The sequence below is a fragment of the Lynx canadensis genome, chromosome A1, assembly GCF_007474595.2.
Source record: "Lynx canadensis isolate LIC74 chromosome A1, mLynCan4.pri.v2, whole genome shotgun sequence".
NCBI lineage: Eukaryota > Metazoa > Chordata > Mammalia > Carnivora > Felidae > Lynx > Lynx canadensis.
In genome coordinates this window covers 77,127,311-77,148,411 of record NC_044303.2, presented here as the reverse complement: position 1 = coordinate 77,148,411, position 21,101 = coordinate 77,127,311, and the positions used below count along the sequence as shown (strand labels likewise).

General features: G+C 44.8%; 1 long non-coding RNA gene and 1 other non-coding gene across 2 annotated transcripts in view; one reads left to right on the top strand and one right to left on the bottom strand.

The window, feature by feature from the left end:
- The window catches only part of LOC115512641, a 57,630-nt gene that overhangs the window by 17,977 nt on the left and 18,552 nt on the right, over positions 1-21,101 (bottom strand). Inside the window, exon 2 of the long non-coding RNA XR_003968445.1 lies at positions 6,182-6,275. This is a non-coding gene — a long non-coding RNA (uncharacterized LOC115512641). The remainder of the gene's footprint in view (positions 1-6,181; positions 6,276-21,101) is intronic.
- On the top strand, positions 15,604-15,724 carry LOC115526918. Its single transcript, XR_003972803.1, has one exon. It is a non-coding gene; the product is annotated as a small nucleolar RNA SNORA18 (small nucleolar RNA).

Genomic DNA, 21,101 nt, shown 5'->3' with positions numbered 1-21,101 from the left:
GAAATTGAGGCCAGCCAGATTCCAACTCTTTGGTATAGAATCCGGCTTAGACTCCTGAAGGATAAGATTGAATTGTGTGCTAAATTAAGCGTCAGTCCGGAACCATCTTCTTTCAGACCTAATAGCACTCATAGCCAGCGTCGCCTAAAAGATCTTGGTAAGATCCACTGCAACCTACTTGAGGCATCTGGCTTCATGTCCCGCAGTCACAAAAGCTCATGCTTGGGTGTGGCCACACGCCCCTGCAATGGAAGACCCACTGCGTGCTGGGGCGCAAGAGTGCTGGCCAGATTGAGGGCTGGAATCTGCCCTCTTGCCCACCGGCTAAGTGACTCTAACGAGCAAGTCCCTTAACTTCTCTGTGTCTCAGTTTATCTGAGCCACGAGTAGTATAAGAGCGCCCACCTCACCATGCTGTTTGGAGGGCTGAGGAGTTCACAGGGAGCTAAAATAAGAAACGAAGGTCTTTCTTTCAGCTCCTGAGCCACACCAATGGCATTTGGGGGAGAGAAATTTTCTTAAGGACTCATGAAATACCAACTTTCCGAAGCTGTGCCCAGGGGGAGCTGGAGGTAAAGCTATTCACACTCTTGTTCTGCCTCCTAGAAGGTGCCCCCACGCTCAGCCCTGACTTATCATTCTGTCTTTTAGGGTCCCGTGGTGTGAGCATTGACCCAGCTCCTTATGGTACCGTTTTCCCATCACTTTCCAGGGGCTTGGAGTCCGTCTGTCTGTCAGAGGTTTAACCATGCAAAGGAGAAGAAGCTGATAGTTAATTGACTTTAAGGACATCTGCCCATCAATATGAACATTTGATTTTAGTCCCAGGTGATTCTATCATTTCTTGCTGAGTGACACGGGGTAAAATTTTCAGGCATAGCCGGGTCTTCCTAGCCTTTTTTAGATCGTGTGGCTCACCCTGTCTTTCTTAAGACTTTTGTCAGCCTCAGATATACAGACATAAGGTCTAGTGTTACCCAGTTTTTTCAGTAAAGCATGGTAAGTCCACTCAAAGGGCAATCAATATGACCAAGGTCAATCCTACAGGATCTATTTCGTTTAACAATGCAATTCAGATATAAATATTCACATTAAACCTTTTTACGTTTCATCGATCATACTTTTATACATTTTTAATTTACTTATTTTTTTTTTAATTTTACTCAAATCCAAGTTAGTTAACATACAGTGTAATATTGGTTTCAGGAGTAGAATTCAGTGATTGGTCACTTACAGATGAACACCCAGTGCTCATCCCAACAAGTGCCCTCCCTGATGCCCATCCCCCACCCACCTCCCCTCCAGCAACCCTCAGTCTGTTCTTGGGGCGCTTGGGTGGCTCAGTAGGTGAAACATCCGGCTTCGGCTTCGGTTCAGGTCATGATCTCAGCGTTCATGAATTGGGGGGCGGCAGGGCTCTGTGCTGGCAGCTCAGAGCCTGGAACCTGCTCCAGATTCTGTGTCTCCCTCTGTCCCTCCCCGCTCACACTTTCTTTCTCTCCCTCAAAAATAAATGAAAACATTTTTAAAAAATGTTCAAAAAGAGTCTCTATACTTTATGTATAATAAGAGAAAAATACCTAAGGCTTTATGGTACATGTTACAAAGTCTGATTTATAGAGTTGTAAGTTTTTGCGTGTGTATTGAAATCCCATAAGGAAGGACAGACATCTCACTATTCGCGATGGGGCTGTCTGTTGTGGTTAAAATGACAGATGAACCTCCGCTGGGTGATGCATGCTTGTTTCTGCTTTGGGGTCTCTGCCCTCTGCACCCGCAGCGCAGGTAAGCCGGCTGCAGCGAGTGATTTCCCGGACCCGCCGCTAGGGGGAGGCGGAGCCGATCAGTGCCGAGAGACTGCGGGAGGAAGAAGGCAGGGAGGGAGAAGGGGGCCTTGCAGGAAAGGTGAGGGAGAAATAACGCAGGAACAAAAGGGGAAAGAGGAGGCTGGAGGAAAAGACGCGCTCTGGCTGGACATCGGGGGTATTTAGGGAATCAGTCGCCAATGTCTGCAGACTAGTGACTAGGGGCCCTGATAAACTAGCAAAGGTAGGCACCTGCCCAGGCAGGATTGCCAGAAGCTTCCCTTTCTGAGGGAAGGGGAAATTCTGCTCCCTTCTGCGGAGGCGCTCACCAGCCCTGAGTGCAGGGAAATGAAGGCACGGTTCCTGGTGAGAACTGGGGTCATCCAGGCATCATGAGCCATGACATGGGGCCCACTGATAACATGCTTGGTTGCATTCTGGTTCCATTTAGTTTTCACGCTCCTAGCATAACCCCAGTGATGCAGATTAGAGAGGGGTGCTGGGCTAGGAGGGGCCAATGCTAAATACAGGGCGACAAAACCACTCCCTGATGACAACAGGGGTCAGTAGAAATGAGCATGGCATCTCCCTGTTTGAAAAAGAATCTCTCCTCCCAAAAGCCACGTCCCATTCAGCATTTCCCAAAAAGAATGGCCAAAGTCACCACTGAAATGGATTGTTAATTGTCTGGGTTCAGTCACTGATAAGAATAAACCTGCTGAGGCAGCTGGCTTTTGTTGCTTCGGCTCATAAGCAATATTGTTCTGGCACCGGGGATCCCGGGAGGGTGAGGGAAGGAAGAGAAGAGGGGGAAGGGGGGACACAGGACACACAGCCTCACCCTCCAGGAAAAGCCTCCCACAGGAATGCTGGAACCCAGGGAACCAGAAGAACCCCCATTGGATCCTCACTAGGGGCTGGGGACTCGTCCCCACAGCATTCTTTCGTGCCAAGCCAGAGTCTGAACCACACGCAGAGGACAATGGGAAGCCGGTGGTGGTATTCAGTGGGGCGGTGGATATTACTACACAGCAGCCATGTCAGCACTCCATTATACTCTGCTAATCCTTGCCACAGCAATGATCACTCGCTAATATTTATTTTTACCTATTCGCTTCCCTATTTCTTCATGGTTACTGCCTGTCTCTCCCCCACTAAAATGTCAAGTTCCATGGGAGCGGGGACTTTATCTGTTTTGGTCACCACGCTACGTCTAGAAAATAATCTAGGCAGGGGCACTGCAAGTGCTCAGTAAGTGTCCCCGCGAGAATAAAGATCTGTACTTGAGAAAAGCATCCTCGGCAGCAGTGACGATGATGGACCGTGTTCCGGAGGTGGAAGGAGAGAGAAAAATGGGATACTGAGACAAAAAGTAGGAAACCCACAGGAAGGTGGCCCATGTGCACTCCCAGACGGGCTGTCATAACAGAGCAGGGAGACAGGAGGACAGAAGCCCGAGTCTGTAGCATGCGGGGCTGGGCAGGCAGTTAAGGCACAGTATGGATATAGGGCTTGGGACCAAGAGGAGTTCAGGAAGAGAGGCTGGTGGCCCCAGTGTAGACTCTAAAATCGAACTGGAGAGCTGGATCATCCACCTGCCGACTGGAAATGAAGACCCAGCCGTGGTGGGCAGTGAAGCCCAGACACTGGCTGGCTCTCTGGAGGAGCACGATGGTCACTGGTGTTGACTGGTGATGAACTGGGGTGGATGCGAGGAGGGCAGCATGCACTGGCAGGTGTAACACTCAGGCTTTGAAAAGACTCAGGAGAACGATGTAACCAGTGGCTTTTGCTGAGTCACTGACCTGCCAGAGAACACCCCTGTGAGGCCCCGGGGGCTGTGAATCACCACAGGAAGCAAGGCGTGAAAGTTAGAGAGCCTCGAGGGTAGAATCTGAAGAGATCCTTATCTCCTATAGCCAGAGCAGGACCTGATTATGAGGACAGCAATGCTCCAAATAATCTGAATGCTCAGTCCTGGTGGATCTGCTAATCAGTGCCATGGGCCTTGCTGGGATGAGTGGGACCCTACGATTTGAATGGAGACATCAGAGTTAATGCTGATGGCTAAACCTGGAAACCCCATGCAGAGCCGTGCGGGAGGCGGGGTGGGGGTGGCGGGGGTGGGGGGTGGGATCCAGATGGCCCCGTCCTCCCTGTCCTCCCTGTTGAGGCTGCACTCATCCCTTGTTGGAACATGAGGCAGAGAGGTCTCCACACTGCAAGACAACACAGGATCTACCCCCACTCCCCCCTCCCACGGGACCGATACCTGGAGTTGGGGGCAGACAACACAGGGTAGGACACACTGGGGGAGGAGAGGGACTAAGCCCCAAGGGTCCAGCCCACGTGGACCAGCCAAGCTGGAGACTGTTTACGGGGCTGGATCTTGAGGGTGATGGATCAAAAGGGGCGGGAGAAGAGGTTGGATGGGGAGAGTTGGTTTATACAGGAGCTGTGTACTGCAACACGTGGCTGGCCACCCTGGCAAGGACCCCAGGAAATGGCTGCGTCATGCTGATGGGATGACTCCTGGAGCTTTGGAGAAAATTATGGTCCACACTAAGTAAGGCTGAAATGCCAGAACTGTTGGCACTGGAGGTGGAAGAAGTGATGAAATATATCTCAATCCCTGAGCCAGTCTTCTGACCCAGAACCCGCTAATTAATGGGAGGTCAGGTCCTCAGGAGTCCCCATGGCAAGTAAATACAGTAACGATTGCCATCATCCTTTGCCAAGGAGCTCTACAGAAAGCATGTACCGGAAAAGTGGGATATTCAAGAACAGAAGTGCCTGGGCACTTTACATGCTTTTATTTATTTATTTTTAAAGTTTATTTACTTATTTTGAGAGAGAGAGAGAGAGAAAATCCCAAGCAGGCTCTGCACCGCCAGTGCAGAACCCGTTGTGGAGCTCGAACTCACGAACCTCGAGATCATGACCTGAGCCAAAACCAAAAACCAGATGCCTAACTGAGCCACCCAGCTGCCCCACGCCTGGGCACTTTAATCTCATCATGCCCTAAATCCGTCAGGCAAGAAGACAGGATGTGCGATCATCCTGGCACAGGGATTGAGCCTTGCCCCTGATCATAAAGAGGCAGTGCCCTGCTTTGACACAGGGGGGCGCTACGAAGAATAAATTTGGTGCCCGCGTAATCCACTGGGTGGCTCTCAGTGCTCTCATGACCAATACTAAAGGTATTAAAGGTAAGTATACCTTTAGTATACTAAACCACAGCCTAAGAAGGGGGCCGTGACCCTCTCAGAAATGCAGGTCACTTCACCAGGCAAGCTACGTGTCCGGGCAGAGGTGCGGGTTGACGGGGAGCCCCGCCAGAACCGGTAACAGAGGAGGAGACAATGACTGGCACTCGCAATTTCGAGATCTGCTGCAGAGTCTGTGTGTGATCCCGCTGGGGACTGAAAGTCTGTGTCCCCCAAATTCACATGTTGAAACCTACCCTTCAGTGTGATGGTGTTAGGACATGAGGCCTTTGAGGGGTGATTGGGTCGCGATGGTGGCACCCTGCTGAATAGGATTAGTGCCTTCTAAGAGAGACCTCACCGAGCTCCCTCGCCCCTCCCACCACGGGGCACAGCGAGAAGACGGCCACGTCCCTGAACCAGACATCCGCTGGAGCCTTGGTCTCGGACTCCCAGCCTCCAGAACTGTGAGAAATAGAATTCTGCTGCACATTAGGCCCCCAGTCTATGAGATTGGGCTGTAGCAGTCTGAATGGACAAAGACACGTCCTACCAACCTCCCTCTTACGACTTCTAAGAAAAGGGGCCAGGCAAAGTCTTGAGGAGGCTGTGCCCAGAACTAGTCCCTGAAGGTAATGCATACACTAGCATGAGGAGTAGACTGTCATGGGCGCTGTGAGCCATATAGTCACCCTACGTCCGCTGAAGACGGCGTCGCCCAAGTGCATGTTTCCCCGGACCCCTGCCCCCAGAACAGCCGTGACTCCATGACGTCCAGGAGTGCAGAGAAATAATCAAGACCCACGTCCCTGCCCCAAGGTGAGACAACTCCAGCAAGCCATCCAAGGACAGAGCTCCCCATAAGATCAGAGACTAAGAAGGGGTGGCTAGAAAGAAAAGAGAAATAAACTAGTATCCCAGAAACCAGAGAAGTTGCTACAAGGAGTGTGTGCAAGTCTCTGGGATTTTACTTAACATAACCTAGTGAGAGGGGCAGAAAGGGAGAGTGGAGACAGGTAAACAGGAATTATAGGATTTATATTTCCTCTGCATTATAGATACTTGAAATATGCTACGGTAAAAAGTTAAAAAACAGAAAGGGAGTGAATATGAGTAAATATCAATACCATTTAGATGGCAAATACAGAAAAGCAGGAAACCAAGACTTACCTTTCCCTCTCGCTCTGTGGCACTGTGCTAGGCACCAGGAATACAGCGGCGAGCAAAACAAGTGAAAATTCTTGTCCTTTATGGACATTAGATTCTAGAGGGGGGAAACAGACAACCAACAAGATAATTAGGACTGGGAAAGTGTTTTTGTGCACCTGTGTGTTCACCCTGCTTTTCCTTCCCTCCCATAAGGGTACAGGATGTAGCCTTGGGGACACATAACTGGCTCAGGGATAAAGGCAGCACAATAAAAATAGTCTATGAAAGTACTGGGACCACAGACTGCATATACAACTTCTTCCTGGACCGTGCTGTGAGGCACCCTCCAACCCAACCGTAAAGTAGAAATATAGTGTCCTCCTCCTCCAGGCTAGCAGGAGTTATTGCATGGAAAGAACCATCTATAGGTAGCCCAGAGTCACTGTGCATTCCCCTGGGTTGATTTTTACTGGGCTCCAAAAGGTGCAAAATGACTCTGGCAGCCCCACAGCCTACAACCTCTCATTCAAGTGGCCCGGGAAGACCAGAGTCTCCTTCTGAAGATGGTAAGCTAAAACTCAGGCGTCATAGGCTCCACGTGACTCAGGTACCCTAAAGCAACCATTGTCATCAGAGAATACAATGCACTGATTGACTTCGGTAAGTCTTCTCTTTTCCTGAGCTGAGGGGGGAGTCTTGCTCAAGGACTCATCACACGTAAGGAATGGCAGGGCTTGACGATGAATTTCAGAGACAGTAACAGAGCAGTGATTTCCAGAGTGGAATATTTGTCGGAGTATTTTCTGATTTCTACAACTATTAAAGGGGAGCTACTGGCATTTAGCAGGCAGGAGGCAGTGATGCCGGATACCCAGTTTGCAAACGGAAGATAGGTCTGAGTCCTGCACAATTTCCAAACATCTCATCCAGAATTCAGCCCGAAGTCACGCTCTATGAGATGGGCTGCAAAAAGGAGATTTGTTTTTCTGTGATACTGTTACCACCCCTGACCCATATATAAAGAAATTATTTTGTCCCTATACTTACAAATAATAAAGCTGAGCTTACTTGTAAGATTACACACTTCCTCATTTTTTCACTTCAAGAGTGTCAGTCTCTAACGTGCCCTGACATGTTATCAACGTATCCATTTCAATTAAGGGTATTTCCCTCATCGTCTTATTTTATACCCTTTTGGGAAAAAAGACCACAGACTACGACACCCCTCCAAGACTTCTCCCCCACCCACCCATCATCAGAAAAAGGAGGGATTTCACACAAACAGGAAAGATGGGACATCCTGACCCTAGCAGATAGGAGAAAATGCAGCTGTAGTCAAAAGTTAGTACACGCTTGGGGGGGGGGGGGAGGCATTTTATAGAGTATTAGAAATACGCATTTTTGAAAGGTTACAGTGTCTGTTCAGGAAAACATTTAGGTTCTACAAACAAATCACAACAGTGCTTATCTAGGGAAGCAAAACACAAGGATCTCATTGTTAGTTTTTTAACTTAGAATATGTGGTATGAAGGTCGCTTGACTATGAAAGGGCTGATTTTTTTTTTAATGTTTATTTTTGACAGAAAGAGAGAGAGACAGAACATGAGAGGGGGAGGGGCAGAGAGAGAGGGAGACATAGAATGGGAAGCAGGCACCAGGCTCCGAGCTGTCAGCACAGAGCCCAACGTGGGGCTCGAACCTCGAGATCATGACCTGAGCGGAAGTCTGAGGCTCAACCGACTGAGCCACCCAGGTGCCCCAGGGCTGATTTTTTTTTTTTTTTTTATCAACATTGGAGTAGCTCTTGTTTGCCTAAAACTAGTTTCCAATCTGACTTTGGTTTTTAATCAGTGTCCCCTTGGATCTCTGCTCTTTCCCATTCCTGAACTTTCTGTTCAGAATGACTTCGGATCTTACATCTCTGAAATCCAAAGGCTTCCCTGAGAGCAGACGCAAGCGTCTTACTAGGTCACTGTAAGACTGTTAGTATCCATGCTGAGTAAGGCATGACCTCAAAATTTGGTGGCTTGGAACACTAATATTTATTATCTCACTGCATGCCCGCGTCGGGTCCACGCCTGTGTGGCCACATCACGTGATGGAAAGATTAGAACAAGAAGTGGCTGGCATCAAGGGCCATTAAGTCTCCTCCCAACCACGAAAGCCTTGTAAGAAGACATCTGTGCTAAACCCCTTCCGTATTCTCAAGGAGCTTATCTTTCAGAACAAGAGAAGATTTGTCTTTTTGGTTTCTGCCCCACTTCTGAAGAAGCAGAAACCAGCATCTATTCAAGGCTATAGATCTTAGGAAGTAGAAGACGAACCAAAATATGGGCACTGTGAGGCAAATGGGTACAGCCCATCAGAGGGTTGAGTGAAATAATTCCTTCATTCAAAATATGTATTGAATGCCTTCCATGTGCCAGATCTGTGTTAATTACGGGGAGCAGTGCTGGAGGCTACTTAAAATTTTAATAGTAAGATATCCTCATCTGAGTAAAACTAGGTCAGGGAGATGGAAGGACTTAGGCAGAACTTAACTAAAAATTTCAGACACGAGATAGACCAGCATCTTGGCCGAGGTTAATTACGATAGTTAGGAGCATTTAATATTTGACACAGATGTGGAAAGCCTTCCCTGGACATCCGGGGATGAGGCACAGAGGAACTGTCTTACACTGGGCTGCTGGAAGCAGAACCTGAGGGAGGATCCGGGTTCAAGAGGTGTACGTAGTGATTCTCAGACAAGGGGAGCACGAAAGCGGGACAGAGCAGGAGGAAGGTCAAGCGCGAATGTGGTTTCCTAGAGATGGGCTCTAGTATGGTTCCACCCGGAGGCTTGGAAGTGGAGCTTGCACACAGAGTTCATCCTACTTTGAGGCAGGGACAGCCATTTATACCCCCGGGCCACTCATTCAGTCACTGGCCACGGTCCACACGGATTTAGCAACATGACTACCACTTTGGACTTTAATGACGGCAGGTCCAGTGGTGGTTGGAGTAGGAAGCAGAGGCCTAGTAAGTGTATTCAAGGGAGAACGGGAAGGGCAAAACCATAGGCAGTGGCCATGGACAACTCTCTTGAGAAGTACAACTGCAAACAGAAGAGAAGTAGAGTTGTGGCTGGGTAGGCACGTGGGCTCCGAGGGTCTGTTTTAAATGAGAAAAATCACATCGTATTTCTATACTGATGGGGATGTTCTGATAGGGTGGGAAAATGATGATGCGGAGAGAAAGGGATTTGAGGGGGCAAAGGGAATAGAAGCCAGGGCACAGCTGGAGGGTGTGGTCCTGGTGTGGACAGTTCATCTGCAGAAACGGGGAAAGATGGACCATGAGGGAGTGAGCAGGTGTGGTGAGGGCGGCATGTGCATTTCCCCTCCTGGTTGCTTTTAGCACGGTCATGAGTGGATGGTGAGGTTGACAAGAGTCTGGGCAAGAGACAAAAGGTCCGAGGAGGGAACAGAGGGGAGACAGCCGCCCAGAGAGTGAGGTACACAGGGAAAATTCGGTCTCATAAATAACTTCCCTAAGGCAAATAGATTTTTAGTTGATTTGAGATTCCCTAGGGATACGGTCTGAAAATAATGACTTCTCATATTCTTTCTGTGTCATAGCATGAGCTTGATTTCTGTTTCGTCCTCATCCTCTGGCCAGAACTTCCAAAACGCAGACCTGTGTTGAGTTTTGTCTCCTAGATATCTCTGGTTCTATTTCGTTCTCTTCATCTTGACTCCCGGCACCTTAGAACAAGCTGGCGTTCCTTGCCTGGACACTACAGTAGCCTCTTAATTAGTCTCCTGACCTCTCATCTGGGCTCCTTCCACTCTATTCTCTCTTCCAAAAGCTAAAAGAGTTTCTCCATACACAGATCTGATCCTCTCACCATCGCTGTAAACCCTCCAGTGGTTCCCACTGCTTTTTGGCTACAGACCCTGAACATCCTGTCCCCGCCCATGTCTCTGCTTCATCTCGCACCTGCCCCTTCACTCTGTGAGCATGGGCCACGCAAGCCTCCACTCGGCTTTGCTGGACTAACCACATACTCTTCGCTCCGAAACACTCTTATACCTTGCCACCTTGCTCCATCTATGCCTGTTACCATTTCCTGTAAAATATGAAAGAGAAGTAAAGAGAAGAAAGAGAAATATATATATATATTAATATACATACTAACATATATTAAATATATATACAAATATATACTAATACACACACACACACACACACACACACACACACACACAGGAATATTTAGTACATAAAAACCCCATAAATAAAAAGACATCTATACCTGGCCATATTGTACAAAAACTAAAGGACATCAATGACAGAGAGAAAAACAGGTTAAAAAGAGAGGAACTGGAAGAAAACAGATTGTCCTTAATAAAAGATGCAAAACCCTAAAGTTAGGGTTTCAATGGTTTCTCAACAGGAACCATGGAGGCCAGAGGACAACAGAATGGAACCGTCACAAAACGACCATCGCCGTAAAATTGTAGACCAGCGAAAATACCTTTCAAGAACAAGGGCAAAGTAGAAATATTTTCAAGGACCGAGAAGTTGCCACTGACGGTCCACTCCTACAGAAATGCATAAAGGCAGAAAAAAGCGATCCAGATGGAACATTTGAGAGGAAAGAAGAAATGAAGAGCAAAATGGTAGTAAATAAGCGATTAGAAGAACTGGTACCATGAGACGACAGTCACGGTGCAGTGGGGAAGAGATGCAGTCTTCTGAGTCCTTGCACTTTCTAGCTGTACAATCAAGTTACTGATTAATTGTAGACCTTGACCATTTCAGCACATAACGGAACTTGTAAAAGCCCAATCTTTGCATTGCAACTGGACCATTTGCCTCCTTTGTATTTGAGAAATCTCAGCTTAGTTGTAAAAGGCACAATTTTGAAACACTGAGAGAAATATGGAAGGTATTTATGACCCTGAGGTAAGCAACGATTTTTTTTTTTTTTCTTAAACAAGACACGAGGGGTGTCTGGGTGGTTCAGTCGGTTGAGCGTCTGACTTCGGCCCAGGTCATGATCTCACGGTTCATGGGTTGGAGCCCCACGTAGGGCTCTGTGCTGACAGCTCAGAGCCTGGAGCCCACTTCGGATTCTGTGTCTCCCTCTCTCTATGCCCCTCCCTCACTCATGCCCTGTCTCTCTCTCTCCCTCTCAAATATAAACAAATGTAAAAAAAAAAAAAAAACATTTTTAAACAAGACACAAAAAGCATTTATCATAAAATATAAGATTGATAAATTGGACTATATTTAAATCAATGACAACTTGCTCATAAAAAGATGCCACAAAGAATGTAAAAATATAAGACATAGGGGCGCCTGGGTGGCGCAGTCGGTTAAGCGTCCGACTTCGGCCAGGTCACGATCTCGCGGTCCGGGAGTTCGAGCCCCGCGTCAGGCTCTGGGCTGATGGCTCAGAGCCTGGAGCCTGTTTCCCTCTGTGTCTCCCTCTCTCTCTGCCCCTCCCCCGTTCATGCTCTGTCTCTCTCTGTCCCAAAAATAAATAAACGTTGAAAAAAAAAATTAAAAAAAAAATATAAGACATAAAGTGGCTCAGGGTATATATACAATATATATAATATTATGGATACTATTGGATAAAAGGAACTCGCATTATTCAATAAGAAAAGACAAACAACCAAGAAGATGCAAACAAGGAATTTTACAAAAGAACAAACTTAGATGGTCAATAAACATTTGAAAAGATGATTAGCCTTGGGGCACCTGCGGTTAAGCATCTGACTCTGGATTTGGGTTCAAGTCATGATCTCAGGGGTGGGAGATCAAGTGCCCACACCTTGGGCTTGGGCTTGTTGCTGAGTGTGGAGCCTGATTGGGGTTCCCTCCCTTTCTGTCTCTGCCCCTCCTCTGAGCACACTCATTCTCTCTCTCTCTCTCTCTCTCTCTCTCTCAATAAATAAATAAACATTTTTTAGAAAGACGATTAACCTTATTAGCAATATGGGAAATACACATTAGAACCATAGTGAATCAGGGGCGCCTGGGTGGCGCAGTCGGTTAAGCGTCCGACTTCAGCCAGGTCACGATCTCGCGGTCCGTGAGTTCGAGCCCCGCGTCGGGCTCTGGGCTGACGGCTCAGAGCCTGGAGCCTGTTTCCGATTCTGTGTCTCCCTCTCTCTCTGCCCCTCCCCCGTTCATGCTCTGTCTCTCTCTGTCCCAAAAATAAATAAACGTTGAAAAAAAAAAAAAAAAGAACCATAGTGAATCAGCATTTCATATTGAACAGCTGGAAAATTAAGAAGCCTGCTGATGCTAAGGTTGCCAAGAGTATGGAGCAGTGGAAATACTCACAGAATGCTTTGGGCAACGTACTTTGTATAACGACCTTCAAGAAAAATTGGCCATATCCAGTTAGCCTGAGAATGTACAAACTTACTACCCACCACTTAAATCCCTAGATAATCTCTTGTAGTAAGTTACCTACAACACTATTCACAGCAGCATGTTTCGTGTTAACAAAAGAGAGAAAGACTGGAAACAACATCAATGTCCTTCAAGTGTACAAAAGATACATAGTCTGGATATATCCATGTAATGTCATACTCTACTTTGAACACAATTCAGCTACCCACATCAGCACAATAGAAATTCAATAATGTTGAGCAAAAACCAAACCAAACCAAAAGAAAAGGCCCCAAAACAAAAAACAAACCAGTTTAGGATGCATACAATGGTATGTCCCATATAACAGACAAACTAGAAAATATATAATGTAGTTTAGGGAGACATACAAAGCTGGGAAAACCATAAAGAAAGAGATGATTAGCCCAAGGCTCAAAAAAGTGGTCATTTCCATGGGGGCAAGGATGTGCGACTCAGGAATTTCTAAGGGGGTTTCTAAGGTGCGGGTGATGTTGTAGTCTAGACATCAATCTCTAAACACATATTTATATAACTAGCACATACATTTATATATAAACAAATACAGTTGTGTTTTATGTACTCTTACATGCCTGTTATATTTTACATTATAGCTCACATTTTATTTCTTTATTTTTTTACATTATACCTCACATTTTAAAAAGCGATGGAGAAGACTACAGTAACACATGTGGACATGTTTCAGGAAGCTTTGCCTGGAAACAGCAGAGAAATGGTATTGTAGCTACAAGAGTATTTTTTTATATAATGTTTTAAAATTTTTATTTAAATCCAAGTTAGTTAACATATAGCATAATAATGATTTCAGGAGTAGAACCCAGGGATTCACCACTTCCATATAACCCCCAGTGCTCATCCCAACAAGTGCCCTACTTAATGCCCATCACCCATCTGATCCACCCACCCACCTACCGTCCAGCAGCCCTCAGTTTGTTCTCTGTATTTAAGAGTGTCTTATGGTTTGCCTCCTTCTCTGTTTTTACCATATTTTTCCTTCCCTTCCCCTATGGTCATCCGTTTTGTTTCTTCAGTTCCACAAATGAGTGAAATCATATGATATTCCTCTTTCTCCGGCTGACTTATTTCACTTAGCATAATACCCTCCACTTCATCCACGTTGTTGCAAATGGCAAGATTTCATTCTTTTTCATCATCGAGTAGTATCCACATCTTCTTTATCCATTCGTCAGTCAATGGACATTTGGGCTCTTTCCATAATTTGGCTATTGTTGATAGGGCTGCTATAAACATTGGGGTGCCCGTGCCCCTTAGAATCAGCATTTTTATATCTTTTGGATGAATACCCAGCAGTGCAAATCCTGGGTCGTAGGGTAGCTCTATTTTTAATTTTTTGATGACAAATCTCTTCCACCTGCATACTAGCCTAAAAGGTCTTTTTAAAGGTGGGTGAGAAGGAGAGATGAGGGTTTGCCCATCGAGTTGCTTGGAAGTCAAGGTTGACAGCGAAAAGAGAGGGACGTGGAGAGGAAGAGATCTAAGAATCTCGAGGGGCACCTGGGTGGCGCAGTTGGTTGAGCTCTTGATTTCGGCACAGGTCAGGATCTCGCAGTCTGCAGGATGGAGCCCCACATCAGGCTCTGCACTGGCAGTGCTTGGGGTTCTCCCTCTCCTTCTCTCTCTGCCCCTTCTCTGCTTGTGCTCTGTCTCTCTCTCTCTCTCTCTCTCTCTCTCTCTCTCTCTCTCAAAATAAATAAACACACACGCACAAATTTTTTAATGAATTTCAAGAAGAGTTGAAAAAGTGGGAACCATTTCAGAGAGTGTAGTGGAACCATGAGTACGGAGTCGCCCAGGTGGGGCTTGTGGTCATGAATTTTCACTGAAACCCTCCCATCCAGTATATAATTTTCCCAGATGACACATAATGTCAGACAGGTGAAGGGGCAGAATTGCTGGAGAGCTGGTCAACCAGGGTCAGAGGGCATATCAAACTGCCCCCGGAAATCTCCATCCACGTGTCCTCTGAGCACCTCAAGCTCAGGCTGGCCCGGAAGGAGGCTCTTCATTTTTAATGTTTCCCAAAGTCTGCTCATGCATTTTTCTACTCTTGCTTCTTGAGATCCCATTTGCCAGAGCCCCAGGCTTCCCACTGCCCTGCAGGTCATTCTGTGACACTTTCTACACCTAGCATTCTGTCACTCACCAAGGTTTGAGGGTTTCATTTACTTAACATCTGATAGGAAGTTACTGAACATTTACAAAAAAAACCAAACCAAAACAAAACAAAAAGTGTTCACTCTCACTAGTCACCAAATATATACAAATCAGTGGAAAAGGAAAAACACAGTTTTTGGCAACCAGTGTGAAAACATGAAAAAGATAATGTCCAATGTGGTCAGGAGTCAAATGAAACAAACACTTTCATGTGCAGCTGGTGTGAAGACAAAAGCTTTGCGGGGTAACCTGGCAAGGGCGTGGGACGTCTTTAAAAATGCTTTACCCCTGAACTCGGTAACTCCTAGAAATCGTCACCAAGAAAATGCACAGGGAAATATACAAATTATTTAACGACATTAGCATCACTACATTTCGTTAAATAGAAAAAAAAATTATAAATAGCATACAGGTCTACACAGCTTAAATAAGGAATCTGTTATACAAATTATGGTCCATTTGTAATTTCTCTGCAGACATTAAGAATTATCATAGAGGGGCACCTGGGTGGCTCAGTCGATTGAGAGTCCAACTTTGGCTCAGGTCATGATCTCACAGTTTGTGAGTTCGAGCCCCGCATCCGGCTCTGTGCTGACAGCTCAGAGCCTGGAGCCTGCTTCAGATTCTGTGTCTCCCTCTCTCTCTGCCCCTCCCCTGCTCACAACCCCTCTGTCTCTGTCTCTCAAAAATGAATAAAAATGTTTAAAAAATTTAAAAAAAAGAGAATTATCATATAGGTATGTATTTCCTGACATAACAATATCCACATATATTTTAGAATAAAGGAAGGAAAGTTGCAAAACAATTTTGTTCCATTTTAGTTAAAAATATATTTACGTATTGTTGAGGTCTATCCCGATGGAGCTTTTCCTCGTAGAGGAAACACCTCGTAGAGTATTTGTGTGGTTTCCTTTACTCACAGGACTGTGTGTTGGATCCAAGAGAAAGAACTGCAGGACACAGATCTGCTATAAACTATGTGAAACACCTAACAGTCACATTGTGTAAATCTCAGTACTGGCGTACCCCAACAATCTGTACAGTTCTAGGGCATGATCGCTCAGGGGTAAGTATGATCTGAACTCATTCATGTTAAGAGGGTGTCTGAAGTTGAGCACCAGGCACATCCATCTACTCTGACCCTACACGTGGTCCTAAAGTAAGAAAGTATAGTCCCGAAGACTACAGGTGGGGAATTTCTGAAGTATGCCCGTATTCAAGTGGAGATCAAAAGAATTGTGGACTGATAGTGACAACTGTGGGCTGAACAAAAATTCTTTTGTAAAGGGCTATTTCGAAGATTTTGATTCTGACTTGGGAGGAACTAAGGTGATTGGCAGTGGAAGGAATCAGATGTAAAATTCATTGACTTTAAATGTATTGACTTTAAATCAAAAACACATATATTTCTGTATTATCTAAAAAGATACTTCAGTACTCTGCGCAACTTTTAGGTAAATCTAAAATTATGTTAAAATAAAACCACTGCAGGGGCACCTGGGTGGCTCAGTCGATTGAGCGTCCGACTTCGGCTCAGGTCATGATCTCACAGTTTGTGGGTTCGAGCCCCGCATCAGGCTCTGTGCTGACTGCTTGCTCAGAGCCTGGAGCCTGCTTCAGATTCTATGTGTCCTCTCTCTGCCCCTCCCCCGCTCACGCTTTGTCTCACTCTGTTTCTCAAAAATAAAAAATAAATGTAAAATAAATAAATAAATAAATAAATAAATAAATAAATAAATAAATAAAAATACAACCACTGCAGAAAAAGAACTGATCTGTTGAGGACTTTACTAAAAAAGCATACGAACTCCAGCAAGTGAAATCTTGATCAACACACGCATATGCAGGGCTACACTCTGAGTCCACAAAAGCAAACTGCAGTCTATGATCTGGGTCAGCCTCTGCCTGCTAAAAACTACGGCCGCCCCCCTGTTCTACAGTCATGCTGTTACAGAATGAGGTAAAGTACATATGCCTCACCTTTTAACATGGAAGTGAGAGAAAATAAAACAAAACTTTTATGGTAGGACACAAGTGCTAGTTGAACAGAAAACAATTGAGAGTAAAACAACAATCCGAGACCACCCACTCTAAATGCCAGGGCAGTTCGGGCCACAGGGGCAGAGGACAAAGGACTGATAAGGTCAAGGTGGATGGGCGTCGCAGAGACGGCAGGCGTGAGCCTGACTTCCACGGCAGGGAAGTTAGAGGAAGAAAGAGCGGAAACGTGGATCTTGTGTTTATTTGTTTATTTTTTTTTAATATGAAATTTATTGTCAAATTGGTTTCCATACAACACCCAGTGCTCATCCCAAAAGGTACCCTCCTCAAAATTTAGAAGAGACAAAAGAATGCTCTTGGAGAAGAGCTGTGAGGGGTTAAGGGTGGCAACGTTTAGATGCTACATCCCCCGCCCCCAACACGCACACAACACATGCTACACACGCCATAAGCAACACACACACCATACATATCACACACTCACCCCACACAGTACACACACCACATACACATCACACACAACATGCACAACACACACACAACACACACTACAAACACAACACACACACCATACATACACACACTCACCCCACACAACATACACAACACATATACACTACACACAACATACACACCACACACTACACACAATCTACACAACACACACAACACATACAACATACATATACCACACACCACACACACAGTATATACGACACTCACCCCACGCACAATATACACATACCACATACACAACACACAAGCCATCCACACCACACACCCCACACGCAATACACACAACACACTCACCCCACACACCACACACATCACTCACAACACACACACAACATACCCCCCCCACAATACACAACAAACACCAAACATAACACACACACAAGTACACGCAATAGACACAACACACGCAACATACAACATGCACAACACATACACTCACATAAACCACACAATACACCACACATGCAACACACACACACACAACACCAATCATATGCATAAAGTAATTCCTTGATCCAAAGTAAGTTATCTTGTGGACAAAATTACATTGGTTTGTAATATAACCTAATTTATTCGTATTTCTGTCATAAGCTATGTGTCTGCATCTGTCATGTTTCCACGTCCCCACCTCCTGCTGGGCTGTGTCTCCTGAAGAGTCTGCGGCAAGAGAAGAAACCAGAAGGGTGACTGTTCCTAGGGTCAACTATTCCTCCTTTCTCAGCCCGGACCGGTCTCGGCCACACCTGCTGCTTCCACTGGCTGGCTGCTTCTTGACGTCCCCTGCTAGAAATTCTAAGATTCCAGATTCTGCCCCTTCTCCTAATTCAACTAGTTACCATTTTGGGTCCATTTTCCCACTTGTAAAAATGCTCCCAATTAATCCCTCACCTGACACAGTCCCTCCTCCTATCCTTTTTGTTTCCGTGTTTATTGTTTATGCCTTTGCGCTAAAGTGACTTTTCTGCCATTCTGTTGGACTTTGGGAAAGCGGGGATTGTTAATTACCTATGCCAACTCCTGCGCACCCAAACGCAAGTCTCTAAAATAAGTTATAATTGTGGAAATGACAAAGGGGCCCAGGTAACAGTAATAAGAACCTTATTCCCTCTCATCTGAGATGAAGTTTTGTTTTTATTCCAATGTCTAAGTTTTTCACAATAGATGCACACAAAAACATGGACGGGCACATCTCCCCCCCCCACCCCCACCCCAATGCCCTGCAGAGCTTCTGAGACCAACCAAGGCGAACCACATCTCAAATAAAATGATCTCAGATTCTTGGCAGTAGGAGTGCCCAGCATGATATATAGCCTGTTTAGGCAAAAATAATAATAACTTTCCACACAGATATAAATTGACTCTAAGCACGCATGACTTTGCATTTTAATCCCGCCACTACTGGGTGGAACCAACTTTTATTAAATAAACTTAAGCAATGGAAAGGAGAGTCAAGTTATTTAAAACTGAGCTGAGTCCCTACTCATCCGAACAAATAAGAAAACCATAGACTTAAATTTCTGATAGCATCTGGTTTTGCACCAGCCTTCAGACATCATGCAGATGTTATCTTTAAAGCAGTATTTCCTGCAGGTGAATCTTTAAAGCAATTATTTTCTGCCATATGTCAGGCTCTCAAAGGGTGAGGCGAATGACTGTCAGCGTTCCAAAGCTGCTGGGGCCACCACTCTTACTGAGACACCTCATACCTTCCTTCCCCCCGTCCCCCACTCCCTCTGCGAATGCACACCCCACTCAGCGACACAGAAAGTGGAGGTGAGCCCACAGCATTGGTTTGGGGGTGGGGAGGGCAAAAACTTCAATTTTTTTTTTTTTTTAAGATGATGGACTTGAACAAGGACTCTGGGCTCCTCCAACTCTAGCCCCAGAATGGAACTCTGCAAGGCATATACATTGTCGTTGGGTGAATAAATAGACAAGTAAAGGGAAAAGAGCTCAGTCACAAGGCTGTGTATATACTCTGAAATAGTACGTAGCATTGAAAAAAATGGGTTAAATCTACATGCACTGACAGGCAAAGACTCTAAGACATACGGTTAAGTTAAAAAGTTAAACAAAATAATATATTTAATACATACGAGAAAAAGCCTAGAGGACTATGCATCAAGTATAATAGATGTTACCTCTGGGAGACAGAATGACCAAGGGGACCATGTTTCATCAATACTTCCTGAATATTTCCAACAAGAGCTCATTCATGTATAACTTGTGTAGATAAAAAATAAAGCAAATGTTGGGGCGCCTGGATAGTTCAGTCGGTTAAGCGTCTGACTCTCCATTTCAGTTCAGTCATGATCCTGGGGTTCATTTGAGCCCCGTGTTAAGCTCTGTGCTGACAGCGTGGAGCCTGCTTGGGATTGTCTCTCCCTCTCTGCCCTTCTCTCTCTCTCTCTCTCTTTCTCTCTCTCTCTCTCTCTCTCCCACTCAAAATAAATAAACCTTAAAATAAATTAAAGCAAATGTTTCCAATTGCCAACTGATGTTTTTATGTTTTATGTACTTGTGGTAAGTTTTCATATTTTTATTCATCTTTTCAATTTCCGCTTGCTTTTCATATTTTTTTACTTTACCTTTTTAATATTAATTTTTAGTAATTCCCATTTGTTCTTGATAACATATTTTTACTGTAACAAGTAACATGTCTAATTTTTACATTTTGATCTCATGTAATAAACACATCCTTATTAACAAAAGTTGAACTTACTATTTTCAATCTGCATACTTTTTAATTAACTGTTAGATTTTTCCATGTAAGTATCTTACCTCTATATCAGTATTCATAATGACTTGATTCTATTCTTTTGCATGGGTATATTAAAATCCTACAACCCCCTATTTTTAGATATGTATGTTATATTCCAATTTTAAAAATAACAATTTTAAGACGTATAAATTTGGGTTTGATTAGTTCACGTTTTTAAAAGAGCTGTAGTAGTGCCAGTTACTATCCAGAAAAATTGCGCTAATTTAAATTTGTAGTATACAGGAATTCATTTCCCCCTGCCAATACAAGGAATCATTTTAGTATTTAAAAAAAAAAATCTTTGCTATACAATAAGAGAGAAATAGAATCACATTGTTTTAAGTATCATTCTTTTTTTTTTTTTTTTTTAAATTTTTTTTTTTCAATGTTTATTTATTTTTGGGACAGAGAGAGACAGAGCATGAACGGGGGAGGGGCAGAGAGAGAGGGAGACACAGAATCGGAAACAGGCTCCAGGCTCTGAGCCATCAGCCCAGAGCCTGATGCGGGGCTCGAACTCACGGACCGCGAGATCGTGACCTGGTTGAAGTCGGACGCTTAACCGACTGCGCCACCCAGGCGCCCCTATCATTCTTTAACTATAAGTAAAAAATGTTAATGTTTGTCTTTAATTCTGTAGTGCAGTACCTGTTCATGGGTATTCATTTTACCTACTGGGTATTCATCTTTCTTATTGATTTATAAGCTCTCTTTATATACTAAGGTTATTAGATCTTTGCAACATATATTGAAATATTTTTTACCAGCCCATTATACACACTGTCTCTAAACTTTTTTTTGTCATAAGTGTGAGAAGAGACATGATTCATTTTCAGAAATACTAAATAAAAGCTGTGCTGTCCAGTTAACAGTAGGTTTACAACCTACTGGAAATATGTACAAAGCCCCCCCCCCCCACACACACACACAATGGAGTCCCAAACCTTTAGACACTTCACTTCCTTGTTCTTCTTCCCCTCTCCATTTGGTGGGCTTATTTTCTCAGGCTTTGCAATGAGCATGTGCCATAGAATAAAGGGAGGAGGGAATGAAAGTCTCTGC